This window comes from Lissotriton vulgaris, chromosome 1_1 (assembly GCF_964263255.1).
Source record: "Lissotriton vulgaris chromosome 1_1, aLisVul1.2, whole genome shotgun sequence".
NCBI lineage: Eukaryota > Metazoa > Chordata > Amphibia > Caudata > Salamandridae > Lissotriton > Lissotriton vulgaris.
The window spans coordinates 69,146,294-69,161,033 of NC_141685.1; the positions used below are offsets into that span (position 1 = coordinate 69,146,294).

General features: G+C 49.2%; 1 pseudogene; it reads left to right on the forward strand.

Moving 5' to 3' along the window:
- LOC147737336 (uncharacterized) overlaps nucleotides 1–10,017 on the forward strand; it is a 72,334-nt pseudogene extending 62,317 nt beyond the window's left edge.
- Nucleotides 10,018–14,740: the final 4,723 nt, after the last annotated feature.

A 14,740-nucleotide genomic window follows, 5' to 3' on the forward strand; every position in this document is an offset into this window, starting at 1 on the left:
GGTGATTGCATTGCTCGATCATGACGCAAATGCACAGGTATAATGTCCAAATCATTACCGGTCTGCCGATACCAAATTCGTCATGGTACGATGATATTTTCTGACACGGGTATTGGGCTTCGGTACCACATTATAGCAGGGTCCATAATTTTCAGAACCACAAGGTGCTGCAGGAAAGTGTGTAAAAGGGGTTTGGCTTTATTAGAGAGTATCTGACGCTCACCCAACAGTCTCCTACAGGTGCTATGGGGGACATTGTAGAATAGGTTGGGTTTATTAGGAAGCGTCTCACACTCACCCCAGCAGTCTCCTACAGGCGCTGCTCCGGAGGTTGTAGAATAGGTGGTGTATGACTGAGAGAGTGTCAACTGTTCACCTAAGAGATGCACATGCTCATGCTCTGATGAATGATCCCGATATATACTATGGTAAATTGAATAGTATATAAAGGACTGTGGGTTCCAAAGTGGTCAGTGTTAATAATGTCTCAAGAAAAATGTAAAGTACATGAGGCGGGGTCTGCGTCAGTAGCGTTCTCCTAGAATTAGCGCTACTCACTGGGGCGTATCTTCCTGCGGGAATGGACAGGAAAAAAATGCACATGCTCGTGCCTTAATATACTATTCAATTTACCATAGTATATATCAGGATCATTCATCAGGGCATGAGCATGTGTATCTCTTTTTTGCCTATTCCTACCGGAAAACACGCCTCTGCGAGTAGCAGGAGTACGCTACTCACACAGACCCCGCCTGACACGCCTCCTGTGAGCAGCGCGAGATCGGGAGAACACTACTCACTCAGTCCCTGTTTGCCAGCAATGAGCTACACCTGTGATACCACTAAGGTATTTAAATGCCGCAACTCCAGGAGCTCATTTCCATCGGAGCTCACAACCAGACAACAGGTTCCTTTCGGGTCTGGAGACCATGCGAAGTAAGTAAGAGAGGCCGGCCCCGCTCACGGTACAGCCGCCAGTCATGCTGCCTTCGGCCGTGACTGGGTGTGCATTCCTTTACCGGTTGAAGCAAATGGCCGAAGCCTCCCCCACACAATGATTTTTTTTTTCTCTCCACTAATTCCAGAGTGCAAAATGGTCCCGGCCCCTGGCAGAGGTCCATGGAGCTTTGTCCCCTGAGTATAGGTGTAAGCAGTGCATTTAAATCCTTCACAGCAATGTTTGACCGCATTTAGGCACTAGCACCCATATCGCATATATAATGAGATCGCTGCATGCCACGTTCCGCCACCAGCGCCAACACTACCGCCTTATTCGCTGACATGTTTAGGCATCTGGCGCTGACTCACTTGATGCATATGGCTGAATACTATGTGCCTATACATTATGTGTTTTTTGTCTGTCTCTCTTTTAAATTCCTAGCACACTCACGACTCAATAAAACCCGCTCCGCAGTAATGATTTAATGATTTGATTTAAAATTATTTCTAGAGCGCACGTATACCAGCGGTTTCTTGGCGCTAACTCTAACCGGATCCGGGGCTAAGTCAAGTCAAGTCAAGTCATAAAATTTGTATAGCGCACTACATACCCAGAGGGTTTCAAGGCGCTTAGGAAGGGGAGGAGGATTATTTGTCAAATATCCACGTTTTAAGCTGCTTTCTGAACGCTAGGTGATTCTGGGTGAGGCGAAGGTAAGCGGGGAGTGAGTTCCAAGTTTTGGCAGCCAGGTAAGAAAAGGATCTGCCTCCCATGGTGGTCTTGTTGATGCGAGGTACAGTGGCGAAGGCTTGGCTGGAAGAGCGAAGTTGGCGGGAGGGGGTGTAGAAGGACAGTCGAGAGTTGAGGCAATCTGGTCCGATGTCGTAGAGTGATTTGTGTGCGTGGGTTAGCAGTCGGAAAGTGATCCTCTTATTGACGGGTAGCCAGTGGAGGTCTTTAAGGTGACCAGAGATGTGTTCGTTGCGTGGGATGTCTAATATGAGCCTGGCTGAGGCGTTTTGGATTCGTTGTAGTTTCTTCTGGAGTTTAGCGGTGGTACCTGCGTAGAGGGTGTTTCCGTAGTCCAGTCGGCTAGTGACTAGGGCGTGGGTGACTGTTTTCCTTGTTTCGGAGGGGATCCAGCAAAATGTTTTTCTGAGCATGCGAAGAATGTTAAAGCAGGAAGATGATACGGCGTTGACTTGTCTGTTCATTGAGAGTGAAGAATCCAGGATGACGCCAAGGTTCCGTGCGTGGTCTGTCGGGATGGGTGCTTTTCCGAGGGCTTCCGGCCACCAGGAGTCGTCCCATGCAGAGGGGGATGTACCTAAGATGAGGACTTCTGTTTTGTCTGAGTTCAGTTTCAGACGGCTTTGTTTCATCCATTCGGCGACTTCTTTCATTCCTTCGTGTAGGTTAGTTTTGGCGGTGCTGGGGTCCTTGGTGAGAGAGAGGATCAGTTGAGTGTCGTCCGCGTAAGAGATGATGTTGAGGTTGTGTTGGCGGGCGATGGCCGCGAGGGGGCTCATGTATACGTTGAATAGGGTGGGACTGAGTGAGGATCCTTGAGGTACGCCGCAAATGATTTCAGAGGCCTCGGACTTGAATGGTGGGAGGCGGACTCTCTGGGTTCTTCCGGTGAGGAACGAGGTGATCCATTCCAGTGCTTTTCCTTGGATTCCGATGTTTCTGAGGCGTTGTAAAAGGGTGCTGTGGCAGACTGTGTCGAAGGCTGCGGAGAGGTCGAGGAGGATGAGGGCGACTGTGTCTCCATTGTCCAGTAGAGTTCGAATGTCGTCTGTTGCTGCGATGAGGGCGGTCTCAGTGCTGTGTTTGGCTCGGAAGCCAGATTGTGAGGGGTCGAGTGATTTGTTGGCTTCGAGGAAGGCGGCGAGCTGGTTGTTGACGGCTTTCTCGATGACTTTGGCCGGGAATGGAAGAAGCGAGATGGGGCGGTAGTTTTTGAGTTCGGTGGGGTCTGCTGTTGGTTTTTTCAGAAGGGCGGTGAGTTCAGCGTGTTTCCAGTCTTCTGGGAAGGTAGCGGAGTTGAAGGAGCAGTTGATGACGTCTCGGAGGTGCGGTGCTATGACGGAGTCTGCTTTGTTGAAGATGTGGTGAGGGCATGGGTCTGTGGGGGATCCGGAGTGGATGGAATTCATCAGGCGGATGGTGTCCTCAGTGGAGATTGGGTTCCAGGCGTTAAGGGTGTTTACGGGGGGAAGATGGTCAGCAGATGGTAGGGTGGGTTGGCTTCCGGGTTGGTTGTCAAAGCTGTTGTGGATGTCAGCAATCTTGTTGTGGAAAAAAGAGGCTAGGGAGTCGCAGAGGGTTTGAGAGGGGGTGATGTCGTTGGAGTTGGCCGAGGGGTTGGAAAATTCCTTGACGATGTTGAAAAGTTCCTTGCTGTTGTGGGCGTTGTTGTCAAGTCGATCCTTGAATGCTGTTTTCTTGGCTTTTCGGATCAGTTGGTGGTGAGTGCGGGTGGCGCTTTTGAGGGCGTCCTTGTTGCTGGTGGATGGGTCTTTTTTCCAGGCCTTTTCCAGGGAGCGGCACAGTTTCTTGGACTTCTTGAGATCATCGTTGAACCATGAGGCCTTCTTGTTGCCAAGTTTGTGTTGACGTTTTTTCAGTGGTGCTAAGGTGTCGGCGGTGTTGGATAACCAAAGGGTGAGGTTGGAGGCAGCTTCGTTGGCGTTAGAAGAGAGGGCTGGGGAGGTTCGAAGGAGCGATGTGGAGATCTGATCCGTGGTGATTTTGTTCCAGTTTCTTTGTAGAGTTGGTTGGAGGTGGATGATGGGTTTCGGCTTGTTGTAGGTGAAGTGAACGCAGCTGTGGTCAGTCCAGAGGAGATCCGTAGTGTGGCTGAAGGAGACATGGTTGCTGGAGGTGAAGATGGGGTCGAGTGTGTGACCTGCGATGTGGGTGGGGGAAGTGACCAGTTGTTTAAGTCCGAGGTTGGCGAGGTTGTCTAAGAGGGTGGCGGAGTTGCGGTCGTTGATCTTTTCAAGGTGGAAGTTGAGGTCTCCCAGAAGGATGTAGTCTTTGGAGGGGAGCGCGTGTGGGGTGATGAAGTCCGTGATGTCTTCACTGAATTTTGCGCGGGGTCCTGGTGGTCTGTAAAGGAGGGTGCCTCTGAGTGTGGTCTTGGGGTCGATGTGGATCTGGAAGTGAAGGTGTTCAGAGTTAGCGAGGTTGGCGTCGGAGCTGGTAGAGATGCGGATGGATTTCTTATGGACGATAGCGATTCCTCCTCCTGTGTGGTCGGTGCGGTCCTTGCGTGTGATCTTATAGTCATCTGGGATAGCGCTGGCGATGTCAGGGGCGGAGGATGCGTTCATCCATGTTTCCGTTAGGAAGGCGACGTCAGGAGAGATGGTGTCTAGTAGGTTCCAAAGGTCAATGGCGTGCCTGTGGACCGAGCGGGTGTTGAGAAGGATGCATTGTAGGTGGTTGGGGTCGGGGATCTGTGGTGTGGTTGTAGCGGAGATGTTGTCGGTGCCGCTGAATTTGCAGGAGAAGCAGGAGAACGGTCCATGGGTGCGTCCAGGAGCGGCTTGGACGCAGTTGGGGGCGCGGCCGGGGTTAAGGGCTAGGAGGGTGGCGGCATCGTAGGTAGTGCGGGGGGGCTGGGGAGCGCGAGGGGCAGGGGGTCTGGCGCTGGGCGCGGTCCAGGCGCGGACGGGCGTAGACGGGCTTACCTTTGGCGCACCTTCGGCGCGGATTGGGCGCGAACGCTGCGCGTGAACGCTACGCGGAAGTACATCAGTCATATAAAGGAGTTGGGGGGAGGGGCGTGGGCGGAGCAGCTGGGAGGCGGGGTGGATATCCGGGGAGGGGGGAGACTAACAACAACAAGGTAGTAAGCAAAATGGCAGTCGGGGCTGGTTGGAGGGAGGGTTGGAGGAAGATTAATCAAAAGACTTCGTGAACAAATAGGTCTTAAGGTGTCTACGGAATTGTGGGTACAGAGTAATGGTACGAAGTTCAAGGGGAAGGGAATTCCAAAGGGTCGGGGCAAGGGTGGCAAATTTAGATCCTCCCCACTTCTTTCTCCGGAAACGGGGGACAGTGAGGAGGGATTGAGAGGACGAGCGTAGTTCCCTAGTGGGAACGTATGGAGTAATCTCGGACGAGATAAATGCCGGAGCCAAGCCAAGTCGGGCCAGAAAGGTGATGGTTGCAAGCTTGAATTGGACCCTGGCACACACGGGGAGCCAGTGTAAAGCTTTCAGAAGAGGGGTAGAATGGTGAAATTTAGGAAGTTTGAAAGCCAGGCGTGCCGCCTGGATCTGAATCTGTTGTAGGCGCCGCAAGCTATAAGCAGGGATGCCGGCATATAAAGCATTGCCGTAGTCCAGGCGGGACACCACCATGGCCAGGATTATAAGCTTGAGGGCAGAGAAAGTGAAGAAGCGAGACACTCTGCGTATAGTGCGCAGGGAAAGAAAAGAGGAAGATACCACAGAGCTAACCTGGGAGTAAAGGGTGAGTTGAGAATTGATTTTTATGCCTAGGGTTTTAACAGAGGAGGAGGGTGCGGGGGAAGGGCCAAGAGAGGGAGGCCAGAAAAGAGAGGACCAGGGGCTGGATGAACCACCCGTCAACACCAGCTCGGTCTTGTCAGGGTTGAGTTTGAGGTGGTTGTGGTTCATCCAGTCCCTAATATGGAGCATGACAGATTGAAAGTTTAGCACAGAAGAGGGAGAAGAAGATAGGTTGAAAACAAGCTGGAGGTCATCCGCATAATTAAATACGGCGACCTCCCTCTGTTGAAGGGAAAAGATAAGAGGGGCGACATACAGATTGAACAAGAGGGGGGAGAGGGAAGAGCCTTGGGGGACACCGCACTGAACTTTCCGGACGTCCGCTGTGAAGTCACCCAGGCGGACAGCCTGAGTGCGATCGCTCAGGAAGGAGGACAACCAGACCAGGGCGGTCCCCCCGATCCCCGCCGCCCTGACACGGGATAACAAGATGGTGTGATCTACCGTGTCAAAGGCGGCTGAAAGATCGAGGAGCACAAGGGCCTGGTATTGATTGGTGTCCATACCCTCCCTGAGGTTGTCCAGGACCGAGATGACAACGGACTCCGTAGAGTGTGCGGAGCGGAAGCCGGCCTGGCGGGGGGCAAGGGCTCCATGCGTCTCCACAAAGGAGCTCAGAGCGCGGGTGACATGGCGCTCGAGCACCTTGGCCAGAAATGGCAAGAGGGAGATGGGGCGGAAATTGGCAGGGACAGAAGGATCAGCCCCGGGTTTTTTTCAAAATGGGCACAATAACCGCCGATTTCAAGGAGTTGGGAACAACGCCTTGGGCAAGAGAGCTATTAAGGAGGTGAAGGGGGGGATCTGGGCAGGTAACAAAGATATGACGGAGAATATGGGCCGGGCAGGGGTCAAGAGGAGAACCAGAGTTGACCAAAGGGACTAAGGAGGCCAGACATTCTCTAGTGATGGGGGGGAGGGTGATGAGTACACCCTTGGGAGGGGGACATTGGGGGTCCACAAAGGAAGGGGAAGGGGGGGAATGTTGGCCTTGATGGTGGCAATTTTATGAATAAAATAGTTATTATGGGAAAGACAGAGTTCTTCAGATGGGGCGGGCTTGAGGGTTGTTCTGTCTGAGAACGCCAGGCTGTGGACGATTGTAAATATCTCCTTAGACTGGTTTTCCGCGGCTAGGATTTTGGAGGAGAAGTATGATGTTTTGGCCTCCAAGATGTCTTTTTTATATTGGGTAAGAATGTTGGTATACTCCAGTTTTAGAGTGGGGCAATAGTTTCTCCTCCAAGCCCGTTCTGCGCGACGTACTTTTAATTTGGTGGCCTTAAGCTCGACGTTAAACCATCGGTTGGCGTCCTTCTCCCGTTTGGAGGTGATGCGTTTGAGCGGGGCAACGGAGTCGCGGCCAGAGGAGAGCCATTGATCTATGGCATCCACCTGGGAAAGAGTGGAGAGGCCATGCAGGGAAGGGAGGGAAGAACTAAGAAGGGAGGAAAGACTTTCTGGGTTAACTTGGCCCCACGATCGGACCCAGGTGTTTTTGGGGCGGGGGGGCTTAGTTGGGGGGTGGACAGGAAGGGAAAAGGAAATCAAATGGTGATCAGACCATGGGCAAGGTGAGATGGAGAGAGATTCCACAGGGCAGTTCAGGGACCAGATCTGGTCAAGCGTGTGACCTTTGATGTGGGTGGGTGAGTGAACATAGGATGTAAAGTTAAGGGATTGGAGGGTTTCAGAGAATTCCTTGGAGGACGAACATTCAGCGGGGTCAGATGGCCAGAAATTGAAATCTCCAAGAAGCAGAATAGAGGAATTGTTGATTGTAATAGTGGCCAAGACATCCAAGAAATCAGAGAGGAACTGTAGAGGGGATTGAGGAGGGCGATAGGTGAGAAAGCAGGTCAAAGGAGGAGAGGTGGAGGTGGTGCGAATCACCACAAATTCGGAGGTCGCAATGTCAGGCAGGGATAGACTTTGGAAGGGTAGATCGGCACGTGCGATGACCGCTAGGCGATCCGCCCTGAGGGCGTAGTAAGTAGCCGGTAAGGTGGATAATAGGGCAGGGAGGGAGTCATCGCAGAACCAGGTCTCCGTTAGGAAAAGAAGATCTGGGGCATGAAGATCTAACAGGACCGAAAGCTCATGCGCGTGGGCGAAAGCGGACCGGGTGTTAAGATAAAAAACCGTAAGGGCTTTAGGCGTTGACGAAGAAACGGTGCAGCAAGGCGAGAGGGGGGTCCCAACTGTGGGAGGGGGGATAAAAAGGGAGACGGTGGGGGGAAGACCAAGGGAGGAGATGCGAGAAAGTGTAGAGGCCATAATGGGCCAAGGTCCCTGGAGGCTTCGCAGTTGGTCCGGGGAATAGATGATACACGGGGCAGAGTGACATGCCCCTAGCCCCGGCCAGTCGCGGACGGGCGCAGACGGGCTTGCCTTAGGAGTGCCTTCCGCGCGCAATCGTCACGCCCGCTGCGCTCGTCTGCTGCGCTTCCTCCCAAGACACATAATTTATGCAGAATTGTCGAGTCTTAAAAGGGGGCGTGGCCAGCCGAGGGGCGTGTCACGTGGCACACCTCGCCCTCGAGACTGGCGACCCGGATAAGGTGGTTCGTTGCAGCGTCAGCGCGCTGTTTGGGGAGGTGACAGAGAGTGCGAGTAAGTTGGAGAGTTAATAACAAAGTATCACACACAAAATGAATTAAAAACAGAGTGTCCACGCTCCCGGCTTTTCGCCTCAGGAGTCCAGCTGTAGTGACGCGCTGTGAGCGCTGCGCGCACTATATGTAGGTCTTAGAAGGGGGCGTGGCCAGCCGAGGGGGCGTGTCACGTGGCACACCTCGCCCTCGAGACTGGCGACCCGGATAAGGTGGTTCGTTGCAGCGTCAGCGCGCTGTTTGGGGAGGTGACAGAGAGTGCGAGTAAGTTGGAGAGTTAATAACAAAGTATCACACACAAAATGAATTAAAAACAGAGTGTCCACGCTCCCGGCTTTTCGCCTCAGGAGTCCAGCTGTAGTGACGCGCTGTGAGCGCTGCGCGCACTATATGTAGGTCTTAGAAGGGGGCGTGGCCAGCCGAGGGGGGGGTGTCACGTGGCACACCTCGCCCTCGAGACTGGCGACCCGGATAAGGTGGTTCGTTGCAGCGTCAGCGCGCTATTTGGGGACGTGACAGAGAGTGCGAGTAGGTTGGAGAGTTAATAACAAAGTATCACACACAAAATGAATTAACGCTCCCGGCTTTTCGCCTCAGGAGTCCAGCTGTAATCTGGCGTCGCAGCACACCTGAGGCACACTTGGTGCCTCGGGTGGGGCCCGATGATGAAGCATGCCACCAACTAGGTTGGTGGGTGAGGACCGTCATAAAAAAACCAAATCGTTTCCCACACAGACACATAGCACACTGACAGAGCTAGTTCTTGTTGTTTAGCTACGATACCCTAGGGAAAAAGAACTAGCGTCTCTGGTTCCTCTCTCTTTCCTTTGATCATAAAACCTGCGTGATTCTCTTGCCTTTATTGTTTACATCATGAAAACTGGATTTTCCAATGTATGCTGAACCCAGCCAGCTAGTGGACAAGGGAGGAGGGAACCAGATCCAGTCACTTATTTCAATCAGTGAGGATGAGTAGTATTGATAAACAGGTATGATTCTGAAACCCTCCAGCTGAGTCTCTGTGCCCACCGCTTTAAGCTTTGACGGACCAACAGTGTTACATCGGGTTCCTCACACCTTCCTGATGAGGAGGAACGTAGATATATATTTCAAGCACTCTCTCTCCAAAAGCAAGAAAATCACAGAAGAGTTGACAGAATTTGAGTAAATTAATCGATTAACATTTATTTTAGAATTCATGTATACTCCAATAAGTCGATCAATCAATATCATAGAACAGCGTTCCCCTAACTGTGGGCCGCCAGTTAATTTTTGGGGTGTCGTGAAAGAGTAACAAATAACGGTGCCTTTACATTTTGTATTTATCTCATCACATCTGCTGTGCTTTAAAGGCAAATGTTACACTTATGGCTATGTCTTCTGACAAATTCCAGCTTACGCTGTTAACACAGGGATTGGTGTTTACTTTTCTTACTCTGATTCCAAAGCGATTGGTGTTTTTAAAGTGAACTATGTGACAATCTCGCTGGTGTGAATAGAGTGTGAAAGGAAAGGCATTTTTTCTAACACACACTATTTAACCTTTCTTAACTGCTGATTTATTTCAGAATATATCAGCAGTTTGGAAAGCAAAATAAAATCCATTATTTTGCAATTCTGAAGCGTGATTGGAACAAAGATTTTAAAAGGATCAAAACAAATCAAGACAGTTTTACTGGGTGATGCACAAAGGATATTCACTGAACCCCTGTGTGTGATTGCTGATGTCTTCGTAGTTATGATAACCACCTAAATCTCTTCACACATACACTGCACTTGAATGGTTTTTCCCCTGTGTGTGTTCGCTGATGATTCCTTAATGTTGTGGAATCACTCAAAATACTTCCACATTCCTTGCAATTGTATTGTTTTTCCCCATAATGTTTTAGCTGATGTCTTTGTAGATGTGATAACTGTCTAAAGCACATTGTACATTCATTCATTGTGTTCGCTGATGACTTTGTAGGTTTGATGACTGACTAAAACACTTTTCACATTTGCTACACTTGAATGTTTTTTCTCCTGTGTGTGTTCGTTGGTGTCTTTGTAGTTCTAATAACCTACAAAAACTCTTCACACAGTCACTGCACTTGAATGGTTTTTCTCTTGTGTGCGTTCGCTGATGAAGCTTTAGTAGCGATGACAAACTAAAGCGCTCATTACATGTGTCTGGTTCTTCTTTCTTGGTTACTGTCTGTGGGTCGGGGATATATTTGTCTACATCCCATGACTGCGTTTCCTGATGGGCCAACATGGTTGATAACGCACTTGTGTTATTCTCAAACCCAGTATGTTTGTGGTATTTTGCACGTTTGATTTCTGATTTAACAATAACTTGCAATAGCCATTAAATATTTGCCACACTCATAATATATATAAGGTTCCTTTGAAGGCGATTGTGCCTTCAGATTGAATTTATTTTATTTATTTTTATTTTAGCGATTTCTAAAGCGCCTGGTGACCCAAGGGCATCCCCGCGCTATGCAACTTGAATCCTATTGAGAGGGGAGGTAACCGAAGGGAGTTATTTGGGAAACAGATGGGTCTTTAGTTTTTTGCGGAAAGCAAGGAAGTTGGATTCCAGTCTGAGGGCGCGAGGGAGTGCGTTCCAGCCCTTGGCCGCCTGAACGGAGAATTGTCGGCCTCCTGTGCGGGCTTTTTTGAATCTGGGGATGCGGACTAGATTCTCATTTTGAGATCGTAGCGATCTGGTTGCTGTATAAGGAGTGATCATTTTACTAAGGATCGCTGGACCAGATCCGTTGTAAAGCTTGTGTGTTATACACATTGCTTTAAAGTGCACCCTTTGACGCACGGGGAGCCAATGCAGGGTTTTGAGGGCTGGCTTGGCGGATATTGTGGAGGGGGTGTTGGTAATCATGCGTGCTGCCGCGTTCTGTGTCCGCTGGAGTTTCGTGATGGTAGCCTCGGGGGCTCCCAAGTAGACCAGATTGCTGTAGTCCAAACGGGACAACACTAGGCCCTGGATAAGGAGCTTTCTGGACATAGGTGGGAGTAATGATGGTTTTGCATGCTTGTGGGTAAAGATTAATCTTCCTTCTGGTTGGTACAAATTGGGACAGTCTGCTGTGTTGTAGATAGCAGAACTCCTCTTTCCTTTACCCTTTGGTTGTTTGTCTCCACTCCACTTTTCACTGGCTGCTGCGGTTTGGATACAAAGAGTTTACAATACACCCAGAGCACTGAATGATGGTTCGGTATCACTTTAGAAAGCAGAGCACGGCTGTAACCACATCATACCATTCCCATGATCACAGCTGGTGTTGGACGCCTGTTGACACATGAGGCGGTTTGTGAATGTTGTTGCCTTTATTTTCTAGAGTTATTTTATCAGTCTTGTGGCGTAGAGGTACACAGGTCAGACTCTAACATCCACTGAACTGCCCTCTACTGCTTCATCCAGGATCTGTCAGTTTATGTGCAGGTTCCCCTGACGCAGATTGCACTGATATTTTCTTGAATACCGGAGCTCATTGTTGGGGACTGATTTTTGTAGATTTTAAGTTTTATCTTCATTTTTTATAATAATTTCATGATGGTGCTTCTGCATGTGAAGCACCATCAAGTGTGTGTGTTCTCTGTGCGTTGCAATATTAAACGCGCCTAAAGCCAGAATTTGGCCGCAGCTGCGTGTTTGTTATGTCTAGAACGTGCGAAGATCAGACTTTACAACAACCACTGTGTTGAGATATCCTTGAAGGCCTCGGCACTCACTGTACAGACACAGCTCACCAAGCAAAACCGATATCAGAGCAACAACAAATTATTCTCGTGTGAAGCAAAACATTCTACTAGGCTCAAAGCTAAAGTAACAATTATGTGCCATGTGCAGAAGCAGCAGAAAGGAAAAATGGCGCTTAAACTCCTAATAAGCTCATGCTAACTTAACACAGTGTGTAGGCAAAGCATATCTATATGACATACAAAAGAGCAGCCCCGTCCATGTGTGATTACCATTTGCTCTTCAAAGGCGGCTTCACCTTTGAAGCTCGCTTTTGGGTGCACAACTACTCTGGCCATCATTTCAGGAAGAAGCCACCTCTCTTCCCTCTGCAGGTCCTTTGTTTGTTGAGTGGTTCTCACATCTGCCCAGGAGAGCAGAAGGCTACCTAGAGGATGGCAGCTTTTGTACAACGTGAACGGCTACTGGAAAACTTTGGGCAACAATTACATTAAAGTCTACTTGAACAACAAGTCAGTTTAATGCAATAATTTGTTTGATCACTTGAAGTAACGTATTTAGTAGTCCCATCCGGAAGGTAGCCCTGCTGAGTTGCTAGAGTTAGAGCTAGTAGCCCAAATGGGCTACTAACCTTTCCACAGCAAAAACAAGAATGTGGAGCTTTACTGTCAGGACATGTGAAGTCAATAAAACAGAAGTCCTTCTTTTTAGTATAATATATCCCACCTTCAGAAAAAGGAAGGTTTTAGGCTTTGCCATTGGACTGAATGGCAAACTCGGGTTAGTAAGTTAAAAACGCTTTGCCAGCCAGCAGTGGTGGACTGGGAATCATGCTTTACTTGGTGGTGGCACAATAACTTCAGCAGTCCACGGGGGCAGTTAGGCTACAAGGACTAGATACCCTTGGTACCACATACATGGGGCATATGAGAAGGTGAACGTATGCAAATTGTGGGTAAACCTGTTAGACATACACATTTTAAGGGTCAAAGCTCTGGCACTGAGGTCTGATTGGCAGGACTCAGTGCACCTTAAGAGTCAATAAACGAGCAGCATCAGTCCAAAGGTTTGGGGGGGGGGTGACCATGCAAACACTCTGGCTGTGTCCTTTAAACTGGATTTACAATGAAGAAGTATTTTTCACTAACCGGTGACTGACAGGGAATTCATCTGTCTCGAAAATGTTGATGGGCTGTTCATCTCTCCCATGCGATCTGTTAAAACAAGGAACACTTGGGACTTGCAGTGCTCAATGTTCATAGACTAAATGCAAGAGATATTGTGAGTGCTGGCACTTTTATAGGAGTAATACTTGTCATATAGTAAACTGGAATAATGCTTGAAAATTGGAACTCTTTTATGCTGTATTCCTGTGTGAATTGTGAGTTTAGAGCCAGTTGATAGCCCCAGGAGCCGAACCCCATAATATTCAGTAACCACATTTGGAGTAAGTGTAATACGAATACGCCATAACTTACTTCTTTGTATTAGATGCCACCCTTGCCATGTTTCTTCTCTTTCTTGTTCTAGCTCTTGTCTCTCATGGTCATGAACTGTCCAGAGTTGATTTCACTTTTGGTTCACTCTGATGTTTCCAGTGATCGATGCTCTTTACAGCACTGATTTTTCTCCATTATGTCTCCAATGTGCGACGACAGAGAAGCAGACTGGCTGCATCAAGAGAGCCACTGACGGTGCATCTGGTTTAGTCTTTTGTAATCATGAATTCCAATGGCTTCTGGGAACTGTAGTCTTTTTGCAACAGCGTTTAACTTGACTACCGTACAGACAAAAAAAATAAAGTAAAGTATAATACTTGCCTCTGTGCTTTTAATAAAGTTGGCATTTTCCATCATTTCACACTTAGGGAAATCTAAACTCAGAGCATTTATACAAGATGTGTCATGGGCTGGGCATACTGGGCATACTGAGTCAAGCACATAATCAGACAGTAGAAAAGAAAGGAGGCGGAGGAGAGGAAACGCAGAAAGAAGATAAGGGGAAAAGAAACCCAGTATCTCCGAAGGATCAGTCTTGAAAAAGATAAAATCTAGAACTTAGTTACGGGCCTTCTTTTGAGTTCTGATTTTAACACTTGCATGGAGGGAGCTGGTCTGATATGAACTGCAACTAAGTTCATATCATAACATCTCTGCCTAGAAACGCTAGGAAAGCTTTGCGCTTACTGCTACCCTGTTGCTGGCTGCAGAATTTAATTCGTTTTTAAATATCCCCGTTTTTGCCCATTTCTTTTTTTTCTTTATTTACTCGTTCTTCCTTGTTTTTAATTAGGGCCACTCGCAGACCCGCATTGCTGCCACCTTACCCCCACTCTAATTTGGTGAAATCACCGCGTTTTAGCGGGTCCCTGCCCACTGTCTCGTTTGGTGGCCATCTTGGGAGGGGGGACATTGCAGGCGGCGCGGTTAGCGCTCTAGTGTCCACGCGCTCGGCGAGCATAAAGGCAGGCAACCCACAGGTGAGCACCCTTAACATCTCTGACTAGAAACGCTAGGAAAGCTTTGCGCTTACTGCTACCCTGTTGCTGGCTGCAGAATTGAATTCGTTTTTAAATATCCCCGTTTTTGCCCATTTCTTTTTTTTCTTTATTTACTCGTTCTTCCTTGTTTTTAATTAGGGCCACTCGCAGACCCGCATTGCTGCCACCTTACCCCCACTCTAATTTGGTGAAATCACCGCGTTTTAGCGGGTCCCTGCCCACTGTCTCGTTTGGTGGCCATCTTGGGAGGGGGGACATTGCAGGCGGCGCGGTTAACGCTCTAGTGTCCACGCGCTCGGCGAACATAAAGCCAGCCATGCTGACGCGCAGCGTCATCACGCAGCGTCATCGCCAGACTGTCGCCGGAGTTTCGCCAGAGTCAAGCCCTGGGCACGCCACTCTGCTCAATCCCTCTAGCCCTCTGGCCCCTTCCTACAGGTA